We start from the raw sequence: 10,940 nt of genomic DNA on the forward strand, positions 1-10,940 counted from the left end.
AGACCACAGCCCTGTGAAGCCAGGCCAGCAGTGTGTGTAGCCCGAAGGCAAGCGACTCCTGAGGCTCTGAAAAGTGAAGAAGGATCCTCTCGCCCCCCCTGCCCCAGCAGCTTTGTGAGGCAGTGTGGCCCTGCCAAATTCTGGGCTTGGATTCCTGGCCCCTACAACCTTGAGAGAGCCAACTTGTGGTGGGGCAGCTAAGTCTGCCGTACATCTGGTGGCCTGGGAACAAAACTGAGAAGCAAGGAAGCGCTTGGCTTATTTCATTGAAGAGAAAACTGAGGTCAGGACTGCCTGGTCTCCCTATCCCCAGAGAGAGGTAAGGGCTGTGTTCACATACCACATAGCTGGGCAGGTTTTAGTACCTCACTATAAAATGACTTTACCAGACAGCTATCTTCTCTCTCTCTCTCTCTCTCTCTCTCTCTCTCTCTCTCTCTCTCTCACACACACACACACACACACACACACACACACACACCCTTCCACACACATAACGAAGCTTACAGTGATTAAGATTGACCAGGGCCCTGAAGTCATGTAATAAAATGGGAAGGTTCTGGGCTATTGCCAGCTTCCCTCCTCCTGTTCTGCACATTTGCGCAGTAGGCTGGGTTATAATTACATGTGTTTGTGTCTTAGCCAGACAGCTAATTCGGAGGGTAGAATCCCGGAGCTCGTCCTCTTGCTTCACCTCAGCAAATACCAATTTAATTTGGGAGCCTCTTGCATTGTAGAGTGTTTGGAAATTCAAAAGAAATCAGCACAAAGGTAATTAGATTCTTACAGCAGGCAGCCAGGAAAGCTATGTTCTTTCCTCCTTATGTCTGTGAGTCAAGAGGAGGCACCTGTCCCACAGGAACAGGGCCTGCTGCCAGTTTGGGTTCCACCTCAGAAAGCCTGCCCATATTAGCAGCTTCTGTGACAGTTTCTGCGCATCCCCGTCCTCGGCTGGGAGGATAACGCATGCGCTGTAACACCGCAAGGGAAGCTGGGATCAAAAACGAAGGCTTGGGAACGCGAGGGTAAATGTCCCCAGCTCCACTCCGAGCCCTCAGCTCTTCCAGCTTCCTAACACTCTTCCCTTTCACAGATGCTGGAATTCTTCTTGCAGGGATCCAAAACAAATTTTAGATAAATCCTGCTAAGTCCAAGATAAGCCCTAAATCCTGCCCTGACCCTCTGCCAGCTGTTGGCAACATGGCTGGTGATGTTACCAGAGGGCTTAGGGTACAATCCTGAATCCTGGCGGCCCCAAAAGGTAAGGCTGGATCTCTCATTCCCAATCCACCAAGTGAAGAGAGAAGTAACAGTACTGGAAAGTAGAAATAGGAGATTTATCCAGTGAAGTCACACTGCGAAGAAGAAGGGCCAATGGCCTCCAAGTCTGCCTTTATGACTTTATTACTGTGACATTTAGATTTAAGTAGAATGCAAGAGGTTTGCATAAGCAATCTTGGTCAGGGCGACCAAGTCCACAGTCAGCAGCCTGAGGAGTTTCTTGTAGGGACCCCCACTTAGACAGGTAAGGCTGGATCTTGGCCTTGCTGGAGAAAGGAATGTCATGATGAGCTAGGGTGAAGCTGAGGTCAAGTCTCCAAGCACATTTTTTAGCATAGATGGGAAGTACAAGGGTTTCTATACAGAGAGGTATTGGGGGAAAGAATACGATCGACCCCGGCTGCCTAGGTGTGGGGTTCTCAAAGAAGAGTCACGCTGCAGGGGTCCCAGTGATGTCAGAACAGAGGATTGTGGACACTTTTGGAATGTCCAGTGGGTTCCTAAGTGGCCCTGCCCTCTTTTATCTCTATTTCTCATAATTGAGATCATATCTAGGGTGGCTCCCAGAATGTCTGCGATTGGATTATGATCTGATAAAATAAAACTAAGAGCCACTGGGGTTACACAAGGGAGTTTGAACATGTCTTTTTCCAGCCTATGGGGTTTCTTACCAAGTCTCTTATAACCTAGTTGCCTGTGATGCCAACCAAGGCGGTGACTGGCAGAGGAAGAATCTATTTCCAAGCTATTGTGCTCTTCAGAACATCTTAGAAAAACCCTGAGGCACACATGTGTATCACATATAAAAACATACATCTTACCCACAGTCATGTGTGTGTGTATACCTCTAAATATATAATATACCTCCATGTACAGATACATATGTCCACATTGACACACATGTATATTCACATGAAGGTCTATACATATATGTACCCACAACTATGCATATCCGTATCTACATACATATATACACATATTCATTAGCACACATATTTAGGCACCCATGAGTATATACATACCCACACATAAATATACACACACAATAGATATATCTCACATACATCTAAATGCATACGTACTGTGGTGGTTCGAATGATATATGTACCCCATAGTCTTAGGATACCTGGTTCCCAGTTGTTGGTGCTTTGGGGGAAGTTTAGGAGGTAGCTTCTTGCTGAAGGAGGTACATCACTGGGGATAGGATTTGAGAGTTTAAAGACTTGTGCTATTTCCATTTAATGTCTCTGCTTTTTAATTTGTGGCTCAAAATGTGAGCTCAGATTGCTTCTCCAGGTGCAATGTCTACCACCTGCTTCCATGTTACCCCTGCTATCAAGGATGTCAACCTTCTGTTCTAAGTCAACCTAAGTCCAATAAGTTCTTTCATAAGCCATTGAGGTCATGGTGTTTTATGACAGCAACAGAAAAGTAACTAATACTGCCATGGCTACACATTGGAGTGACATCTGTTGGGGTCCAGCCTTGATGGGATTTGTACTTTCCAGGGTAGGGGTGTGTGGGTTAGAAACATTAGATAGGAGCAACAGAGATACGAAAGAAAAGGAACAGTGACACAGTGGAACCGGGAAGGCAATCCAGTAGATACTGAATTCACCCATGTTTATTTTCCATGCTTATATACACCAGTCCAAAAGTGGGGGGGAAAAGGCAAAAGACTGCTTTAACATGACACAAAGAACAGAGTAATTACCTGCTTTAATACTGAAGCATCAATGTAGGGTTAAGCCAGCCCCTTTAGGGGGCGGGTTTGCCTCGGGCGAATGCATACGGATAAATCGGATAAATCGGCTCAAGCTGCTCGGCCCTTTCTTTCCTGCCTCCTGTGTTACGCAGGAACCGCGGTTCTATAAGTTTATTTAATCATTAAAGTTGTATATATTCTTTAATATCTGCCTGCATTTATTCACACTGCTACACATCAAACCACTATATCCTGAGTTAAGCATTCTGCTGCTTAGGCAGGACATGCAGCAACTACACCTTAAACCAAGAATCCTGTAGGCAGCCACTCCCTGGGTCAAACCTCCTGTCACATCCTTGAAGAAGCAGGAATATGCTTGAATTCTCTGGTCAGGGAGGAACGGATCTACCTCTGTGTGGTGTGGAAAGGTCATATGTCTATCTGTTGCTTTTATTGGTTAATTAATAAAGAAACTGCTTGGCCTGATAGGTCAGAACATAGGTGGGTGAAGTAGACAGAACAGAATGCTGGGAAAAAGGGAAGTGAGGGCAGATGCAATGGAGCCAGCCGCCAGGTCAGACATGCTGAATCTTTCCCAGTAAGCCACCACCTTGTGGTGCTACACACATTATTAGAAATGCGTTAATCAAGATGTGAAAATTAGCCGAGAAGAGGCTAGATATAATGGGCCAGGCAGTGTTTAAAAGAATACAATTTGTGTGTTGTTATTTCGGGTGTAAAGCTAGCCATGCGGGAGCTGGGCAGGACGAAAAGCAGGCCCGCTTGCTCACCTTATCACTATATCTGTGGGCCATCTCAATACCCAAAACACCACGTGACCATACCCTAGGCCAAGATATTTTGTTGTAGCCATGCCCTCAGTCAGACCTCTTGTCAACAACCTTGAAAGAGCAAGAGTAGGCTTAAACCCTTAGTCAAGGTAACGCAGACCCACTTCTGTGGGCCCCTACATAATACACATACCCACAAACATACACGCACACTCAGTCAACCACAACTACATGCGCAACACATTCACACTTTACACACGCAATAAAATATGCACTACCTCCTCTTCTGCTCCAGTTTTCAACCTTTACTTAAGACAGCTGAATAAATGCTATTGACTTTCATCATGCATGTACAAATGTGTGCACGGGGTGCCTGTGTGCAAGGCGTGATTGGAAAACATGGTTTTCTTGTCCTCGTGAGGCTGGACCTCTGGCAATCTATGAGAAGGAAAATCCCTGCCTAGCTATGACACATCAAAGCTGTCCCATGTGACTGTGCCCAAAACTCCCATTTCCTTGGTGACCAGATGGCAGGGAGCAGAAGCATAACTTTGGACTGGGGACTTGGTTTTCTCTGTAGTTTGTGTCACTCTGTGATGCCAGCTCCCATTCAGAGCTGGCCAGTTGGCATGGCTGTGGCCTGCTCTGCTTGTTAAGTTGGTCTTTGGGACCCAGCCAGGTGGGCTCCAGAGCCAGCATGTCCCTAGAAAGCATTAACTCCACAGGGGAGGGCTGGCACCCGCCTGATAGTGCTGTTGGCATTGTCAGTGGTTGAGGGCTCCATCCACAAAGAACCTGACCTTCACTGTATGCAGAGTGGAGGCTTGGAGAGGCATCCTTGTGGCAGTTTGTACCTCCAGGGTGGTGGAAAGCCCGGAAAGGCATGTCAAGACCCGTAGCTCCAGTGGGATGTTTCTCAGGACTCAGGAGCACTTCAGGTCGCTCTGATGAGTATGGGGGAGGGGGAGGAAACTAAGTGACCTTGAATATCACTGGACCTTGCCTTCCCCCCTTCACTATGCACAGACCCAACTCTGTCACCAGCAAGGGAGCTGGCCTGGTGCTGTGGACCAACAAGGACACCCGACCTCTCTTTACATGGAAAATGAATGGAGGGCCCAAAGGCAAATAAGAGCCTTGTGCAATCCCCCAGCCTCAGACAGACAGCATCCACCGTGGTTTTGGTGAATGCTAACAGTGCCCGCCCCCACCCCCACCTGTTGAGCTGGAGAGTTCCACTTGAACTGGGAACTCCTGTCTTTGTATTCCACTTTATGTGACCCAAGAGGACGCCATCTGAGTGACAAGCCATGCAGGCCTATTACCCTGTTATTTTTAGAACGAGGAGTTTGATTTGCTTCACAAGCCACTGATTACAAATTCTGTCATGAGTTACTTAGCTCCCAACTAGCTGCAATGGAGGCAACGTGTGTGTGTGTGTGTGTGTGTGTGTGTGTGTGTGTGTGTGTGCATATAGGTATGCTCTGCTTGTGTATGTGTGTGTACATGTGAGTATGCTCAGAGTGTGTGTATATATGTGTATGTGGGTAGCTCAGTGTGTGTGTGAGTATGCGCTGTCTCTGTGTGTGCTTGTGCATGTGTGTGTACATGTGGGTATGTTCAGAGTGTGTGTGTGTGTGTGTGTGTGTGCACGCGTGTGCATGTGGATACACTCAGGCTGGCACTGTGTGGTGGAGCTGAAATATCAGAGCACGGAGGGAAGCTGTGTTCAGGGTGGTGGTGAGTGAGGATTCTGACTGTCTCCTTTTTGGTGCTCATTCACCGGCTGCTCCTTTGAGTTAGGTCACATGTCACTAACTTGCACTGCCCCCACCAGCAAGTCCCTCTTTGTTCTTTTCTTCTCCCACCTATACCCTCTCACCTAGAGCCTTGTCCCCACCAAACCAGTCTTCTAGAAGGATGCTGGAGATGAGTATATCTGTTCTCACTGAGAGAGGTTCAGCAGCGTCAGGAGCATGGGTGCAGGGGCTTCCTCAGGCCCTGCAGCATTGATGTTACACCAGCAAACTCCAGTGATTGTACTAACACTCTGTCGTGGTGAGAACAATCAAAGCAATACTTGAGAGAGCATTTATCACATTTAATGGTCCAGACACCCTCGGAGTCACAGAGAGGCTAAGTAACTCATGTCCACTGCTCAGCACCAGTCTGGAGGTGAGTGTAGCCAGCCCAAATCCATAGAGGAACAGGACTGAAGGGCAGGCGATGGCTGGGAGAAATCCCTCAGAGTTGATGAAACCTCTTTTAGGGAACCTTTTGATGAAGGGCAGACGATGGCTCGGAGAAATCCCTCAGAGTTGATGAAACCTCTTTTAGGGAACCTTTTGATGAAGGGCAGACGATGACTGGGAGAAATCCCTCAGAGTTGATGAAACCTCTTTTAGGGAATCTTTTGATGAAGGGCAGACGATGGCTGGGAGAAATCCCTCAGAGTTGATGAAACCTCTTTTAGGGAATCTTTTGATGAAGGGCAGACGATGGCTGGGAGAAATCCCTCAGAGTTGATGAAACCTCTTTTAGGGAATCTTTTGAACCCCATACTTGTTTTTTTCTGAAAGCAGGAAGACCTTAGAGACCGCCAAGAGGGCCATGAGAAGGGTAGCAGCCACTGAGGGATGAGAAAAGGTGTGACAGGAGGAGCCTTCACAGCAGGGGTTAAAAGTCTTAGAACAGGGCCAGAGAATGACTGGAGCCATTCACGGGACAGGGCCAAGGCCACCTGATCTACTGTTAACCAGCCTCTTTGACCTTGAAACCATCCAGACATCTGGACCTTGTTTTTGTATCTCTACTTGATCTGGAATTCCCCTCTATATGCTGCAAATGGTTTATTACCATTGGTTAATAAAGAAGCTGCTTTGGCCTATGGCAGGGCAGGAAACCTAAACTGAATTCAGGGAGAGAAAAGGCAGAGTCAGGCAGACACTACGTAGCTGCCAGATTATTAATGGTAAGCCACAACCTCGTGGAGATACATAGATTAATAGAGATGGGTTAATTTAAGATGTAAGAGCTAGCTAGGAATATGCCTGAGCCATTGGCCAAACAGTGTTGTAATTAATATAGTTTGTGTGTGATTATTTGGGTCTGGGCAGTTAGGAAATGATTACATCTGCTTACATCTACTATAGAAGGGGGGCTATACTTCCAAGTGTCTAGGATATCTGGAATGTTCTTTGACTCCTTGATAACCTCTGATTGACCAATAGTTGTAGGAAGGAGTGGGGCGAGTTTTAAGGAATGGGTGGGACCTACAGGATCCAGGATCTGATTGGATAGGGAGATGAGAGAGTGACAGTTAACTACGACTTGCTTTCACTGTGCAAGGCAAGGCTGGCGGAACAGAGATGTGCAGGAAGTATGGATTGTACAGAGGGCTAAAACAGCATCTGCCTAGTGTGGCTAACGCCTCCCCAAGCAAACAATAGCAATACTATGTATGGATAAATTGCTTGAAGACCAACATTTCATTGTCAAACTACCCAGTGAAGGCTGGGGTAAATATCAGTGGGAGAGCACATGCCCCGTGTGTGCAAGGCCCTGGGATTCATCCTTGGTGCTTACATCTTTTTTTTTTTTTTTTTTTTAATTCACTTACCTAGAAACAAGCAAAGAAGCCATGTTGACTTCAGCATCACTGCAAGGATCGCATCACTTCATGAGACTTCCGCTTTCATGTGTGATGCTTGATGATAGAGCTAGTTTTAGATGGAAGGCAGGTGAGGGTATAGGTTACCCGGGTGGGCACTGGGGTGGGAGAGCAGCACAGGACACAGCAGTCTGCGGAGAGCTGCAGGTGCCCTCCATAGGCTCTGAGAGAAGAGATTCTCAAGAGAAAGGATTTGAGGAGACAGCCAAGCTAAGGCTTTCCTTTTCCTGTACCAATGGCCTTGCCACATCCTTTTCAGACACATTGCGGGCTACACAGTGCTTACTATATAGACCAAGTGCCCTCTATATTGTGCGCACCATGTAGACCAAGCTGGCCTCGAACGCCACCTGGCTCTGCCTCCTGAGTGCTGGGAGTGGTGGCCCGTGGACTTTGATCCGAGCACTCTGGAAACAGAGGCAGGCCACACCTGACTTGGGGAGAACCTTGGGAGGAGCATGACCTTCCAGAATTGCTGAAGGAGGTGATCAGGGAGAATCAGGGACTGGTCGACTCCCTTCTCTCACGGCTGTGCACAGGGTTTAATACATTTGCATAACAATATCTGCTGCAGCTGGGTGCTGTCTGTGCAGGCTGCTCAAGGCTGAGGCCTGAGCCGCTGGCTCTCAGAAGAGCACTCTGTCTCTTCCACTCTCTTCTGTTTGGATCAGCATGGGAAGAGGAGGTGGTATGGGGAGACATCCTTGCTCCCACTTCGCTGCCTCTCTTCAGTGGGGCTGCTTTTGTGTATAAAAATAAATAAAACTTTTTTACGTGTCATGGTTCTGGGGTGTCTTGATGCTGGCAGGATCTCTAAACAAATCTCTGCTGCATATTACTTTGGCTGGGTCCTGGGTGTTCCTTGCTGGGATGCTGGGATCAGCTACCTTCCTTCTCCAGCAGAATAAGAAGTTTCTGACGTGACAGCCCGGAGCTTTCAAGAATGTTAAAGTGGAAGCTGCCAAGAATCCAAGCGTATGCTAAAGTTGGCAGCATGGGTCTCCTGCCTAATTCCCGAGTCTGCCCCCAGGGAAGGGGAGGGGCCAGCCATCCAGAATGGCATGTTTTAGTTGGGCTATTATGAGTAGCACACTCCTAGCTGGGTCTACGAGGAGGACCTGGCCGCCTTCCTTAACATCAACCTCTAATGGCCTTCCCTTCCCCAGAGGCATTCTTTCATTCCCGTGGGCCTTTAATTCTCTCTTTGTGCAACCCTTCTGTCGCCTGTCACCATATTGGCTATCTTTGGGGCCTAGGATCTGAACCCCAAACAAGCAATGTTCAAGATGAATCAGGTGGAATAGTCAATCCCAGGCAGACAGGACAGATGGCAACTGTGGTGACAGCATTCACACCTAGGGGGCTGGAAGAGTGGCAGCAATTGCTACCCCAGTCCCCTTGCCAAAAGGCCATATGTACTGGACCAAATATTGCCTATGAGGTGAGCAGCTGGCAGAGGGAGGAGACGAAAGACTGGGCTTAAGAAGGGGCATGCTTCTGAAGTCACTGGCCTCTGGTCCCCTCCCTCCTTCCTCTGGATCAGCCCAAAACACATATCACAAGTAAGGTCACCAGACTAGTGAAGGCATGGTTCCCCAGGTCACAGAGATGCCTTCCTCAAGGCCTCTAAGTGAGAGCCACCCCAGTTGGCACAGAGTGACCTTGCCTTTCTGGCTCCAAAGGGAGAGGTCCCCAGGAATTGCCTGCCACATCATAGGAGACAAGAGTGACTGTGAAGACATGAGAAATGGCATTCTTTATTCATAAATAAAAACATAAAATTACCAGAAATAGTTTACAGGGCCAACAAAGAACTTCAAAAATAAAACAAAATAAAGCCATCAAGAGCAAAGCAAACCACAAACAAGGGAGAGAAAAATAACTATGTACATAGTCTTCAAAATGCCAGCCCCTCAGAAGCCAGCCTCCACCAACGGCTCCAGAGTGGTCAAAGGGGAAAGCAGGTGCCACCGAAGGGTGCTGTGCTCTGTTATGTGGCATCTGAGGACGGCTCAGGTCCTAGGGAAATCTCTGGTCCAGCCTGGCTTTCCCTTGGACATCTCTCTGGAGTCAGGGACAAGAGGACCAGCAAGTGTCTCTCAGAGGAGAGATGCTAAGTCCTACAAATGATTGGTCCCCTGCTGAAGCTCAAGTGTACCTAGAGAGAACAGAACTGAGCATGGAAGTACCCCATGGGAGTCTGGGATTGCAAGACATGAGGCAGGCCCTTCCTGAGAGGCCATGTTGGCTGGTAGTCTTCCTTCAGAGGGCAGCAGCATTCCCAGACCAGGTTATCTCTGAGGAACGCATGGACCTGAGAGACAGCCCATGGCAGGCTGGTTGTCTGCCCTGAATCCACACATCCCAGCCCTACTCAATAAGCTGTTCGATCTGAGCCTTTCAACAATGGCATGGCCCACAGACAGAATGCCTTAGGGCAGAGATGGAAAGAAAGGCCACAGGAAGGCAAGGCTAATGGGTTACAGGTGTCTTGAGTTACCCTGGGATCATGGGCTCTTCGCAGTCTTGAATGGGTATCCGCCACCATGATTGTTGGGTAAGTCCCAGGCAAAGGGCTCAAAGATGACTTGGAGCAGGTCACTGGGCAGTGTCGTGGGAAGAACTCCCTGTGAGTAGAAGGCACCCAGCACAGATACAGGGTGCAAGGTCTCTGCCTGTGTGCCTGGCCGGGGCATGGCACCCACTTCCCTTTGAACAAGAACTCCATGGCACAGCACTGGGCTTCTGGCTGTTCTTTCAGAAGGTGGAGTCCTGCAGTCTAAGGAGAGGCAGCTAACCCCCATCTTGCTCCCCTGTTGGACAGTCTCAATGTGAAGGACTCAAACAAGGCACAGACCGGTAGAGAACGAAGGGCTGAGGGACAGAACTTTTTTTTTTAAACTGGGCTATGAACTGTGCCTAGTGGAGGGTATGACCCTGCAAGCAGGGGCTGTCATCTTTGGCCTGTCAATTCCAAGTTTAAATTGAGCGTGTGGCTATGGGCAATGAGAGACCAGAGGACAGGGTGACACTGGAAGTCAGCTGAAGAGGCCAAGCCTAACCCCAGGATGAGACAGCAGAGCCATCTAGGGGAGGGGGAGGCACCCAGCCTGCAGACAGTAGGAAGGGCAGAAAGTCCACGGAAAGCCAAGGTCGGGGGGCTGGGGTCCACCAGGAACTCTAGCGGCCAGCATTAGGGAGGTAGAACGTAGAACTAGAGTTGGTTCCTGGACTGCCAAGCACAGACCCTCCCTTCCATCTCCCATCCCCTGGGTCCCACCCACCAGGCTGCACATGGCTGGGTGTCCTACCGACAACAGCTGTGGTAAGAACCAAAAATAGAATATGGAGCAGCCTGGCTGCCTGCTTAATCTGGCTTGCCTTGGAAAACACAGAATGGGAGGGGGGAGGGGAGAGACGAAGATAATTTCTTGAACTAAGCAACTGTACTTCCCTCTGCCTCTAGCAGAAGACAAGTCCAGGCTCCCATGGG

The sequence above is a fragment of the Microtus ochrogaster genome, unplaced genomic scaffold, assembly GCF_000317375.1.
Source record: "Microtus ochrogaster isolate Prairie Vole_2 unplaced genomic scaffold, MicOch1.0 UNK89, whole genome shotgun sequence".
Classification (NCBI taxonomy): Eukaryota; Metazoa; Chordata; class Mammalia; order Rodentia; family Cricetidae; genus Microtus; species Microtus ochrogaster.